This window comes from Amphiura filiformis, chromosome 10 (genome assembly GCF_039555335.1).
Source record: "Amphiura filiformis chromosome 10, Afil_fr2py, whole genome shotgun sequence".
NCBI lineage: Eukaryota > Metazoa > Echinodermata > Ophiuroidea > Amphilepidida > Amphiuridae > Amphiura > Amphiura filiformis.
This window is the reverse complement of record NC_092637.1, coordinates 13379174-13393642: the sequence shown is the minus strand read 5'-3', so window position 1 is coordinate 13393642 and position 14469 is coordinate 13379174. Positions and strand designations below refer to the sequence as shown.

Here is a 14469-nt window from a genome sequence, read left to right as displayed (position 1 = left end):
TATGACGCTGACTAGTTCATCACCTATAGCTACAACACAGCGCTACCAGTAGGGTTCAATTGCCTATTGTGAGTGCCCCTGTGTTGTGTGCATACATGTAATTAAAGCTATTGTCTGTCCAATTAACTTAGACACCCAGTTTTTGTTACTTATTTGAAAAAATAACCACTTTCAAAGAAAGTCATGAAAGAAAAGTGTTAACATTCGCTGAGACCTAACGGGATTTTTGTGTTTCCAAAGCATTGAGTGAGAATTTACCAGAAATTCTATTGAAATTGGATGGTTTTCTCAACATTTTAAAAATAATCTGGTAGAAGTTGGGTACCATTATTTTGGAAGGTCTCATTATACAGATTTGTAGGTATGGTGATTTTGGATAGTGAATGGATGAATAGTAAATTAATTATACTCCTCACCAAAAACATTTTATAAAAATGAAAAATATAATTCAGACAGTGTTTCTAATTGGCATATTTATTCTTAGTGTATTAACTCAGTGATCCCAGCTGTCCTTCAACCAATTACAACAATTAGGCGCGGTATTTGAATCTTCTTCTGTGCATGCTTTTGGCTTGGCCCAATTCTAAGAAAATACAAATTGTATGCCCTATGAATGTTCTGATGTTATTGGTGAGGAGTATAATTCACAATATAGAGGGTATGCAATACGACGTCACTCATGACAGAGTCATCCTCATTTAAATAAAATTCTGTCCTCCATAAGGTGCCACGGGGCAAATCGCATGATAATACATTAAAACAGGTGATAGGTATGAATGGATGTGGAATCGATCTAGAGACCTGTCCCTCTGTCATCTTAAGCTATTTTAGAACTGTCCTCCAACATGGCTGCCATCTCAATTGTTATATCGTTCCGGTTGGTTTATTGCATACACTCTATACTCCAGACGCATAGTCACTTGCCCTATAATTTGTTATAATGCACCAACTGTGACATCTTTTGGGTTATAGAGGTTGTGCATGAAATTATTGATTGGCTCCAAACAAAGGATTTGAACCGGTGTCCTTCACTGAAATCATGGCACAGTGTAGTCCATTCAATCAAATATTGTCATCAACCTATTTGATCGTAGTGTATTTGTTATGCGTGTGAGACGACCTCTCGCGGTAGATTGCAAACATGCTTTTGTTGAATGCATTTGAGTAGACCGCAATTATTGTGAATTAGTAAAAGGATCAAAGAAAAGAGGGTGGAATCACTGATCAAAATGCATGATTACAATGTTCAAACACCCCTTACTGTAAATAGAGTATCCCATCAAAAGTTTCAAGTCATTAAGAATATTCGCCTGGTCCCAGATATCTTGCTGTAAATCGGTCAAAATTGAATAAAAGTAGACAAGGTCTGACCATGGAGGTATATAAATAAATGGAGAATGATCGCCAGAATTCTAATCTCCTAAGTGGAGATTATCCCGTTACCTCTATTCAATGAGTCACCAAACTTGAATTGACCAGCCACTTCAGCCAAGCTATTGACATCCACGATGGTTATGAGCCTCTACCATGGTTCATTGATTATCACTCCCAAAATGTCCTCATAGGAATTGACCCTACAATGACCCGTACCGGAAGCCTTGTAAAAGAGACTGTATAATGACGTCAGCTAGTCAATCAGCTAGTTCAAAGTCACCAGTTTTGATAGCTTATAGTTTCAATGTATGATCGTGCGAAAACCCGAAGAAATTCGGATGTTCTGTTCTCAAGTTATGAAACTGTTTTCTACACTAGTTGTGCCGTAACTTGACAAATATACTTAGTTTTCATGTTCATATATCAAGCTTTTAAGGGGGTCTGAGGGAGTTCAAATATAGTGCAAATGAAAGCAAAACGTTTTTACCTTCCGATTGTGAAACAATTATGTTGGGCCAATTTGGGCCATTTGAGTTACGAGCGAGAAAAATTTACCGGAAGTACTTCGGAATTCAAGCAAAAGTGATGATCAGACAATCTTTTCTAGAGAGAAATTGATATATGGAATGTATAGGCCCTATATACTTTGTTTAAACAGTTTCTCATAGTTTAGTGTATGATAATCGTGATTTTGGTTGAAGCTTCGGGTCAAATTGATTGAGTGCCATGACGGATATGTCATGTTATTGTTTTAAACTTTTAATTCTGTATTGTCATGAAATCGTATAGGCCGCCTAAATCATCATCATTAAACTTCTCATTGTATAATAAATAATTAGCAGTATTTAGGCCTAAATGATTATTAATATTATTAGGAGGCTATCATTTTCTTTGGAGGGGGGTTCCAAATATACGGGGGGGTCATAACTTTTTGGAAAAAAAAGTCATAGGCCTAATTCAATTTTTCATGACCAAAATGTAGGGAGTCACAAGATGACAACAGATAAGGTGTTTCTTTTTTCAAAAGACTGATTTCTTGATGCAATTTAAGCACTCAATTTTTGGCGAAAATGAGATTTTGATATCAAACTTTTATGAAACATGAGCACTTAATTTCCAATAAGTATAAACTTCATTTTACCCCATTGAAATCAATGGCCAGTGAAACAGACTTCACAATGTAATCAGCTTAGCATAATCAATATAAACCTGAAATTGCCTATTCAACAATAATTGGTCATAACCAACGTAGTACAAAAGAGGCTTGGCTGGATCATCCTCCATTTATTTATATACCTCCATGGTCTGACCGTGTTTAGCAACTTTTCTTTCATGACTTTTTGCCAAAGTGAAAACTTTTCGAAATATATCCTAAAAACCGGGTGTCTAAGTTATTTGGACAGACAATAGTTAACAATAACTGCATAATGTGATATCGCACTCTGCGCAAGCTGTGCTCAAGGTATCTCTCTCGTCAGGAATTAATGCATAGCAATAATTACAACGCGACATTGCAGCAGGGGAATTAGCTCAAATGGTAGAGCGCTCGCTTAGCATGCGAGAGGTACCGGGATCGATACCCGGATTCTCCACATTTTTGTCGAGCCAGTTTTTCTTTTTGATCTTTTTCCTGTTACATTCCCTTACCTTTCCATTTCTTTCCTTTCCTTTCCTCCCCTCTCCGTCCTCTCCTTTCATTTGCTCTCCTTTCCTTCCATTTCTTTCCTTTCTTTCCCAATCCTTTGCTTTCCATTCCAATCATTTCCTTTCATCGTCTCTGCAGTTCCTTTCCTTTCCTTTCCATTCCTTTCCTTTCCTCTCCTTTCCCTTCTATTGCATAGTCCTTTCCTTTCCGTTGTTATTTTCCTTACTTTCCTCTCCTTTTTTACTTCCATATTTTTTGACAATTTTCCTACAGCAATGTGTAAATAAATGAAAATTTTATGCTGACCAGTAGACTCAGATGTGCTCTCTCTGAACAAGCATGTGCTCGGATATTTTCTGAAATTGCCTTCCTATCTTCATTCCATAGGTCTCATAGGTCTTGCGGTTCTATGAAAACGAATGTTTTAGGGGATTTGCCCCTCCCGAAAACAAATCATGCATATATAGGGCCGAAATGATACACAATGTATCAAGCCTTATTCCTTTCCTTTCTTTTCCTTTCCTTTCAATTTATTTCTTTTCCTACAGCAATGTGTAAAAATAAGGAAAATGATGCTCTCTGAGCACTAAGCCTGTGTTCGGATATTTGTTCGGACAGTTTGAAGCTGAAATTGCCTTCCTGTCTTCGTTCCTTAGGTTTTGCGGCTCTTGAGATTTGCCCCTCCCGAAAACAAATCATGAAATCATGCATAGGGCCGAAATGATACCCATTATATCAAACCTTGGGATCTCCTTTATAGAACCCACATACATTTCCTCTTTGTGTGTCAGCTTTATTTGTCTTAATATATGAGTTCAAACCCTGCTAGGTCATACTCCCTTCCAATTCGCCTTTATATATTTCCTTTGTCACTCCTATTCGATTCACTCCTTTCCTTCGTATATTTTCTTCATTTCTTTTTTTCATTTCATCTATTTCTCCTTTCCTTACAACTTTTGAACCAATAAAACGAGCTTTTGTGTCCAGACGACTGTAACGTCGCATAACGTAACAAATGCGTTCAAAGCCCGGGGTTCAAAGCCGTTAAGGGTATACGATGCATTGCTGGTCGAAGCAGCCAAAATAAAATGAAGTTCGCAGCATCTTGCGAATATTAGTGAGCTTTAGCAAAAATTGCATTGCTCAATTCATAGTGAGCGTGTAGAAGAATTCAAATATCACATCTATATACTTTTGTAGGTCCTATGGTTCTTGAGTTACGTTGTAAAGAGGGCTGAAACAACAACACTTTTGTAAAACGTACAGAACTCATTAACAACAAAGCAAGTTTTCAAAGTATATGATTTGTAGAATGAACTTGTGCAAAACACCAAAGTGTTATTTTTCAATAATATATTGATTCAGATAATGAATATCGATTTTTTGGCTGCTTCGACCAAGAATACCTTGTATACCCTTAACATGCTTAAGCACTAAGAAAAAGGGACCAATGATATCGCATTGTGATACTCTCTGCGCAAGCTGTGCTCAAGGTATATCTCTCTCGTCAGGCATTAATGTAATGTATAGAAGCAATAATTACAACACGGTAATGTAGCAGGGGAATTAGCTCAAATGGTAGAGCGCTCGCTTAGCATGCGAGAGGTACCGGGATCGATACCCGGATTCTCCACATTTTTGTTGAGCCAGTTTTTCTTTTTGATCTTTTTCCTGTTGACCCATTCCATGTCACCTCCAGGGATGTGCACCGCAGCACCTCTTCAATTTTTTCTTTTTCTGTGTGGTGGTAGATATTGATGAGAAAGTAAAATCCCGAAAATTTGAGCTTCATACTCCATTTCGTTTTCCCGTGGCATCAATTTAAAATTTAGGGGGGGTTAGTGTAAAAAATGTGTCGCAACGCGAAAGACAACGTTTGGAGGTCCATAAATGTATAAAGGGAACCCTTTACAACTTTGAAAAGTTTGTATCCTGGGGTACTTATTTGTGTAGAATTCAAATCTGGCATCAGACAACGTGTAACTCCTTTACTTTAAAAGATATAGGGCCCTCAAAATGCAACTTCGTCCATCCAGGACCAACTTTGGGGGGTCAGAACTCCAAAAGTAAAAATAATTTTTTGTCCATTTTTTCGCCAGTCAGAGCCCTATGGTAGGACATTACTCTTATCTCATTTTGAGTCTATTAGAATACTTTTAGCTGAGATATTACCCATGCAAAACCCAATTGTACATTTTTTGTACATTTTGCCCCCCCTGAAAACCTATGTCAGACAATGTGCCCCACCATCAACTTCAGGTATGTTGAAGATATGTCCTTGGACAACATTTCTGAGAGATATTGGCTTGGGGTCTCGATGCTTCAACACATCACTTGGGTTGCCTACTCCATAGAGTTGTACACATTTTTGATTTCAAACTTTCGTTGGGAATGTTTTGTATGGGTAATATCTCAGCTAAAAGTATTCTAATAGGCTCAATATTAGATAAGAGTAATATCCTACCAAAGGGCTCTGACTGGCAAAAAAATGGACATTAAAATTATTTTTACTTTTGGAGTTCTGACCCCCCAAAGTTGGTCCTGGATGGACGAAGTTGCATTTGAGGGCCCTATATCTTTTAAAGTAAAGGAGTTACAAGTTTTCTGATGCCAGATTTGAATTCTACACAAATAAGTACCCCAGGATACATACTTTTCAAAGTTGTAAAGGGTTCCTTTATACATTTATGGACCTCCAACCGTTGTTTTTCGCGTTGCGACACATTTTTACGCTGACCCCTAAATTTCAAATTGATGCACGGGAAAACGAAATGGAGTATGAAGCTCAAATTTTCGGAATTTTTCTTTCTCATCAATATCTACCACCACACAGAAAAAGAAAAAAATTGAAGAGGTGCTGCGGTGCACATCCCTGGAGTTGACATGGAATGGGTCTGTTATATTCCATTACCTTTCCATTTCTTTCCTTTCCTTTCCCTTCCTTTCCTGTCCGTTTCTTTCTTTTCCTTTCCTTTTTTCCCTCTCCGTCCTCTCCTTTCATTTGCTCCCCTTTCCTTTCATTTATTTCCTTCCCTTCCCAATCCTTCCCTTTTCTTTGCTTTGCATTCCATTTCATTTCCTTTCCTCTCCTCTCCGTTCCTTTCCTTTCCTTTCTTTTCCTTATTTCCTTTCCTTTCATTTCATTTCCTTTCCTTTCCTTTGCTTTCCTTCCCCTCTCCGTCTTTTCCTTTCATCTTTCCTTTCTTTCCCAATCCTTCCCTTCGCTTTGCTTTGCTTTGCTTTGCTTTCCATTCCTTTTCTTTCCTTCCTTTCCTTTAATCTTCTTTCCATTCTATTGTATTCCTTTTCTTTCCTTTTTTATTTTCCTTACTTTCCTCTCCTTTTTTAATTCCATATTTTTTGTCCATTTTCCTACAGCAATGTGTAAAAAAAATGAAAATTTCATGCTGATCAGTAGACTCAGATGCTCAGTGCTCTCTCTGAACAAGCATGTGCTCGGATATTTTCCGAAATTGCCTTCCTGTCTTCATTCCATAGGTCTCAGACTCATAGGTCTTGCGGTTCTTGAGTTAAGGTATGAAAACGAACGTTTTAGGGGATTTGCTTTTCCTTTCCTCTCCATTCCTTTCCTTTCAATTTATTTCTTCTCCGTTCCTTTCCTTTCCGTTCCTTTCCTACATTCATTTCCTCTTCCTTTCCTTTCCTTTCAGTTCCTTTCCTTTCCTTTTAGTTCCTAGCCTTTCCTTTCCTTTTCTTTTCTTTCTGTTCCATTCCTTTCCTTCGTGATTTTCCTTACTTTTCTCCCATTTTCTTCTTTATCTTCATTTCATCTACTTCACCTTTTACAAAAATGTTTTATCCATTTTCCTTACAACTTTTGAACCAATAAAATGACTATTGAGTCCAGACGACCAATGATGTCATACTCTGATACTCAGTGATCTGCGCAATAATAGCTCAAGGTATATCTCTCTTGTCAGGCATTAATGTATAGAAGCAGTAATAACAATGCAGGGGAATTAGCTCAAATGGTAGAGCGCTCGCTTAGCATGTGAGAGGTACCGGGATCGATACCCGGATTCTCCACATTTTTGTCCACCCATTATACAGCCGTGACTACGTCACGGCTGTGTCTTTTTTTCTTACAGGTTCTTTCTTCTTACACAGCCGTGACGTTAGTCACGGCTGTGTCTTTTTTCTTACAGGTTCTTTCTTTACACAGCCGTGACGTTAGTCACGGCTGTGTCTTTTTTCTTACAGGTTCTTCTTTACACAGCCGTGACGTTAGTCACGGCTGTGTCTTTTTTCTTACAGGTTCTTTCTTCTTTACCTAGCCGGGACACCGGCTAGGTCTTGAAATGCTACCGGATCTTTCTTTCTTCTGGCAACAAATTTCAAAATGCTTCTTCCCTTACATGTTACATCCTACAATGACGTCACTTGCACATATGCATTGTCTATATACAGTGTCTATAGGGTGTTCACAGATTTGGGGTCAAAGGTCATTAAGGGGTCATTTCCGGTATAAAACCAAATATCTTCAAAATGCTTCTTCTTCCACAAATTACATGTGATGGTGACATGCTTAGAACATGTGACTCGACTTTGGTCGGTGTCTATAGGGTGTTCACAGATAAGGGGTCAAAGGTCATTAAGGGGGTCATTTCCGGTTTTAAGCTAAATAACTTCAAGAATTTTTATCTCCATAATTAAGCATAGTAGATTTTTTAAATTTAAACTGTAACAATGCATTTTCTCGGTGTATATGAGGTTTTTTTTATATTGGGGTCAAATGTCATTAAGGAGGTCAAAACGTCAAATTTGCAAAAAAATATTGAAAATTACGGAAAAGTAGCTGTATCTCAGCCTATGGAAGACGGATAAAGCCCTACATGTTACAGTGATGCACCATTAATGGTGTGAGATGTCCATAATAGCCGGTCAAAGGTCAAACTTTAAGTTAAGACTGGCATTTCCGGCCCCAGCTAGGTCCAGATCTGTAACCAGATCTGGAGTTCTTTCTTTCTTTCTGTCAACCATTACATTTGCTCTAGCACTCACACGCTTACATCGATTTTGACCTAACTTGGTCACAATAATCATTGACCGTGCCCTACATGTCATATGAAACTTGCGGGGTCAAAGGTCACGCACGGGTCACAGGGGTCAAAAACCTGATTTCAACTAAAAATGCATCTTCTCCCACAACTTACGTCGGACAGCAACCCCACTTGCACACATGTATTGCTATTACCCAGTGTCTATGTGGTGTACACAGATTTGGGGTCAAAGGTCATTAAGGGGTCACTTCCGGTATAAAACGAAAAACTTTCAAAAATTTTTATTAGCTAAATAAAACATAGCACAGTAACGGTATGTTCACATATGATCTGCAGTCACCCAATGTATATGTGGTTTTTTTTTATTTGGGGTCAAAGCTCATTAAGGGGTCACTTCCGGTATAAAAAGAAATACCTTTAAAATGCATCTTCTTCCACAAATTATGTGGGACAGAGACGCCACTTGCACACATGCATTTTTATTACCCAGTGTATATGGGGTGTACACAGATTTGGGGTCAAATGTCATTAAGGGGTCACTTCCGGTATAAAACGAAATACCTTCAAAAATTTTTATTAGCTAAGTAAAACATGGGACAGTAACGGTATGTTCACACATGATTTGCAGTCACCCAATGTATATGTGGTATTTTTTTATTTGGGGTCAAATTTCATTAAGGGGTCACTTCCGGTATAAAACGAAATACCTTTAAAATGTATCTTCTTCCACAGATTCTGTAGGACAGAGACGCCACTTGCACACATGCATTGTTATTACCCAGTGTCTATGGGGTGTACACAGATTTGGGGTCAAAGGTCATTAAGGGGTCACTTCCGGTATAAAACGAAAAACCTTCAAAATTTTTTATTTGCTATGAAAAACATAGGACAGTAACGGTATGTTCACACATGAATTGTGGTTACCCAGTTTATATGTGGTATTATTTTATTTGGGGTCAAAGGTCATTAAGGGGTCACTTCCGGTATAAAACGAAATACCTTTAACATGCATCTTCTTCCACAAATTACGTAGGACAGTGACGCCACTTGCACACATGCATTGGTGTTACCCAGTGTATATGGGGTGTACACAGATTTGGGGTCAAAGGTCATTAAGGGGTCACTTCCGGTATAAAACGAAATACCTTCAAAATTTTTTTATTAGCTAAGAAAAACAAAGGACAGTAACGGTATGTTCATATATGAATTGTGGTTACCCAGTGTATATGTGGTATTTTTTTATTTTGGGTCAAAGGTCATCAAGGGGTCACTTCCGGTCTGAGACGAAAAACCTTCAAAATGCCCCTTCTGCCACAAGTAACATGGCATAGTGATGCCACATGTAAATGTACATTGACACTAGCCAATGTCTTTGGGACTTTCATATATTTTGGGGTCAAAGGTCAATAAGGGGTCACAACACGGCTGTGTTCGTGGTCTTAGACCACAGCTAAGTCTAGTTACACAGCCGTGACGTTAGTCACGGCTGTGTCTTTTTTCTTACAGGTTCTTCTTCTTCTTTCTTCTTTCTTTCTGTCAACCATTACATTTGCTCTAGCACTCAAACGCTTACATCGATTTTGACCTAACTTGGTCACAATGATCATTGACCGTGCCCCTACATGTCACATGAAACTTGTGGGGTCAAAGGTCATGCAGGGGTCACAGGGGTCAAAAACGTGATTTCAACTAAAAATGCATCTTCTCCCACAACTTACGTTGGACAGTGACCCCACTTGCACACATGCATTGTTATTACCCAGTGTCTATGTGGTGTACACAGATTTGGGGTCAAAGGTCATTAAGGGGTCACTTCCGGTATAAAACGAAAAACCTTCACACATTTTTATTAGCTAAGTAAAACATAGCACAGTAACGGTATGTTCACATATGATCTGCAGTCACCCAATGTATATGTGGTATTTTTTTTATTTGGGGTCAAAGCTCATTAAGGGGTCACTTCCGGTATAAAAAGAAATACCTTTAAAATGCATCTTCTTCCACAAATTATGTGGGACAGAGACACCACTTGCACACATGCATTGTTGTCACCCAGAGTATATGGGGTGTACACAGATTTGGGGTCAAAGGTCATTAAGGGGTCACTTCCGGTATAAAACGAAATACCTTCAAAAAATTTTATTAGCTAAGTAAAACATGGGACAGTAACGGTATGTTGACACATGATCTGCAGTCACCCAATGTATGTGTGGTATTTTTTTATTTTGGGTCAAATCTCATTAAGGGGTCACTTCCGGTATAAAATGAAATACCTTTAAAATGCATCTTCTTCCACAGATTATGTAGGACAGTGACGCCACTTGCACACATGCATTGCTATTACCCAGTGTCTATGGGGTGTACACATATTTGGGGTCAAAGTTCATTTAGGGTTACTTCCGGTATAAAACGAAAAACCTTCAAAAATTTTTATTTGCTAAGAAAAACATAGGACAGTAACGGTATGTTCACACATGAATTGTGGTTACCCAATTCATATGTGGTATTTTTTTATTTGGGGTCAAATGTCATTAAGGGGTCACTTCCGGTCTGAGACGAAAACCTTCAAAATGCCCCTTCTGCCACAAATAACATGGCAAAGTGATGCCACGTGCACACATACATTGACATTAGCCAATGTCTATGGGGTTTTCATATATTTTGGGGTCAAAGGTCATTAAGGGGTAACAACACGGCTGTGTTCGTGGTCTTGGACCACAGCTAAGTCTAGTGTTCTTTCTTTCTTTCTGTCAACCATTACATTTGCTCTAGCACTCACACGCTTACATCGATTTTGACCTAACTTGGTCACAATAATCATTGACCGTGCCCCTACATGTCATATGAAACTTGCGGGGTCAAAGGTCACGCAGGGGTCACAGGGGTCAAAAACGTGATTTCAACTAAAATGCATCTTCTCCTACAACTTACGTCGGACAGCAACCCCACTTGCACACATGTATTGCTATTACCCAGTGTCTATGTGGTGTACACAGATTTGGGGTCAAAGGTCATTAAGGGGTCACTTCCGGTATAAAACGAAAAACATTCAAAAATTTTTATTAGCTAAATAAAACATAGCACAGTAACGGTATGTTCACATATGATCTGCAGTCACCCAATGTATATGTGGTATTTTTTTATTTGGGGTCAAAGCTCATTAAGGGGTCACTTCCGGTATAAAAAGAAGTACCTTTAAAATGCATCTTCTTCCACAAATTATGTGGGACAGAGACGCCACTTGCACACATGCATTTTTATTACCCAGTGTCTATGGGGTGTACACAGATTTGGGGTCAAATGTCATTAAGGGGTCACTTCCGGTATAAAACGAAATACCTTCAAAAAATTTTATTAGCTAAGTAAAACATGGGACAGTAACGGTATGTTCACACATGATCTGCAGTCACCCAATGTATATGTGGTATTTTTTATTTGGGGTCAAATCTCATTAAGGGGTCACTTCCGGTATAAAACGAAATACCTTTAAAATGCATCTTCTTCCACAGATTCTGTAGGACAGAGACGCCACTTGCACACATGCATTGTTATTACCCAGTGTCTATGGGGTGTACACATATTTGGGGTCAAAGGTCATTAAGGGGTCACTTCCGGTATAAAACGAAAAACCTTCAAAATGCCCCTTCTGCCACAAATAACATGGCAAAGTAATGCCAAGTGCACGCATACATTGACATTAGCCAATGCCTATGGGGTTTTCATATATTTTGGGGTCAAAGGTCAGTAAGGGGTCACAACACGGCTGTGTTCGTGGTCTTAGACCACAGCTAATTCTTCTTCTTTCTGTCAACCATTACATTTTCTCTAGCACTCACATGCTTACATCGATTTTCATCTAACTTAGTCATAATAATCATTGACCATGCTCCTACATGCCACATGAAACTTGCGGGGTCAAAGGTCACGCAGGGGTCACAGGGGTCAAAAACGTGATTTCAACTAAAAATGCATCTTCTCCCACAACTTATGTAGGACAGCGACCCCACTTGCACACATGCATTGTTATTACCCAGTGTCTATGTGGTGTACACAGATTTGGGGTCAAAGGTCATTAAGGGGTCACTTCCGGTATAAAACGAAAAACCTTCAAATTTTTTTATTAGCTAAGTAAAACATAGCACAGTAACGGTATGTTCACATATGATCAGCAGTCACCCAATGTATATGTGGTATTTTTTGTATTTGGGGTCAAAGCTCATTAAGGGGTCACTTCCGGTATAAAAAGAAATACCTTTAAAATGCATCTTCTTCCACAAATTACGTGGGACAGAGACGCCACTTGCACACATGCATTGTTATTACCCAGTGTCTATGGGGTGTACACAGATTCGGGGTCAAAGGTCATTAAGGGGTCACTTCCGGTATAAAACGAAATACCTTCAAAAAAATTTTATTAGCTAAGTAAAACATGGGACAGTAACGGTATGTTCACACATGATCTGCAGTCACCCAATGTATATGTGGTATTTTTTTATTTGGGGTCAAATCTCATTAAGGGGTCACTTACGGTATAAAACGAAATACCTTTAAAATTCATCTCCTTCCACAGATTCTGTAGGACAGTGACGCCACTTGCACACATGCATTGTTATTACCCAGTGTCTATGGGGTGTACACAGATTTGGGGTCAAAGGTCAGTAAGGGTGATTTCCGGTATAAAACGATATACCTTCAAAATACCCCTTCTGCCACAAAAAGCATAGCAAAGTGATGCCACGTGGACACGTGCATTGACATTAGCCAATTTCTATCGGGTTTTCATATATTTTGGGGTCAAAGGTTATTAAGGGGTCACAACACGGCTGTGTTCGTGGTCTTAGACCACAGCTAAGTCTAGTTCTTTCTTTCTTTCTTTCTGTCAACCATTACATTTGCTCTAGCACTCACATGCTTACATCGATTTTAACCTAACTTGGTCACAATGATCATTGACCGTGCCCCTACATGTCACATGAAACTTGTGGGGTCAAAGGTCACGCAGAGGTCATATGGGTCAAAAACGTGATTTCAACTAAAAATGCATCTTCTCCCACAACTTACATAGGACAGTAACGCCACTAGCACACATGCATTGCTATTACCCAGTGTATATGTGGTGTACACAGATTTGGGGTCAAAGGTCATTAAGGGGTCACTTCCGGTATAAAACGAAATACCTTCAAAATTTTTTATTAGCTAAACCAAATATAGGGCAGTAACGGTATGTTCACATATGAGTTGCAGTTACCTAGTGTATATGTGATATTTTTTTATATGGGGTCAAAGGTCATTAAGGGGTCACTTCCGGTATAAAACGAAATAACCTTTAAAATGCATCTTCTCCCACAAATTACGTAGGACAGTAAGGCCACTTGCACACATGTATTGTAATTACCTAGTGTCTATGGGGTGTACACAGATTTGGGGTCAAAGGTCATTAAGGGGTCACTTCCGGTATAAAACGAAATATCTTTAAAAAATTTTATTAGCTAAGAAAAACGTAGGACAGTAACGGTATATGTACACATAAATTGTGGTTGCCCAGTGTATATGTGGTATTTTTTAATTTGGGGTCAAATGTCATTAAGGGGTCACTTCCGGTATAAAACGAAATACTTATAAAATGCATCTTCTTCCACAAATTACGTAGGACAGTGACGCCACTTGCACACATGCATTGGTGTTACCCAGTGTGTATGGGGTGTACACAGATTTGGGGTCAAAGGTCATTAAGGGGTCACTTCCGGTATAAAAACGAAATACCTTCAAATATTTTTATTAGCTAAGAAAAACAAAGGACAGTAACGGTATGATCATATATGAAATGTGGTTACCCAGTGTATATGTGTTTTTTTTTGTATTTTGGGTCAAAGGTCATCAAGGGGTCACTTCCGGTCTGAGACGAAAAACCTTCAAAATTGCCACAAATAACATGGCATAGTGATGCCACATGCAAAATGTGCATTGACATTAGCCAATGTCTATGGGGCTTTCATATATTTTGGGGTCAAAGGTCATTAAGGGGTCACAACACGGCTGTGTTCGTGGTCTTAGACCACAGCTAAGTCTAGTTCTTTCTTCTTTCTTTCTGTCAACCATTACATTTGCTCTAGCACTCACATGCTTACATCGATTTTAACCTAACTTGGTCACAATGATCATTGACCACGCCCCTACATGTCACATGAAACTCGCGGGGTCAAAGGTCACGCAGGGGTCACAGGGGTTAAAAATTTGATTTCAACTAAAAATGCATCTTCTCCCACAACTTACGTAGGACAGCAACCCCACTTGCACACATGTATTGCTATTACCCAGTGTCTATGTGGTGTACACAGATTTGTAGTCAAAGGTCATTAAGGGGTCACTGCCGGTATAAAACGAAAAACCTTCAAAAAAAATTTTATTAGCTAAATAAAACAGCACAGT

At 38.8% G+C, this 14469-nt stretch overlaps 3 non-coding genes across 3 annotated transcripts; all 3 read left to right on the top strand.

Moving 5' to 3' along the window:
• Positions 1-2893: 2893 nt before the first annotated feature.
• Trnaa-agc (transfer RNA alanine (anticodon AGC)) lies at positions 2894-2966 on the top strand. Its single transcript has one exon. It is a non-coding gene; the product is annotated as a tRNA-Ala (tRNA).
• A 1613-nt stretch (positions 2967-4579) lies between these two features.
• Trnaa-agc (transfer RNA alanine (anticodon AGC)) lies at positions 4580-4652 on the top strand. The gene has a single exon. It is a non-coding gene; the product is annotated as a tRNA-Ala (tRNA).
• A 2341-nt stretch (positions 4653-6993) lies between these two features.
• Positions 6994-7066, top strand: Trnaa-agc (transfer RNA alanine (anticodon AGC)). Its single transcript has one exon. It is a non-coding gene; the product is annotated as a tRNA-Ala (tRNA).
• Positions 7067-14469: the final 7403 nt, after the last annotated feature.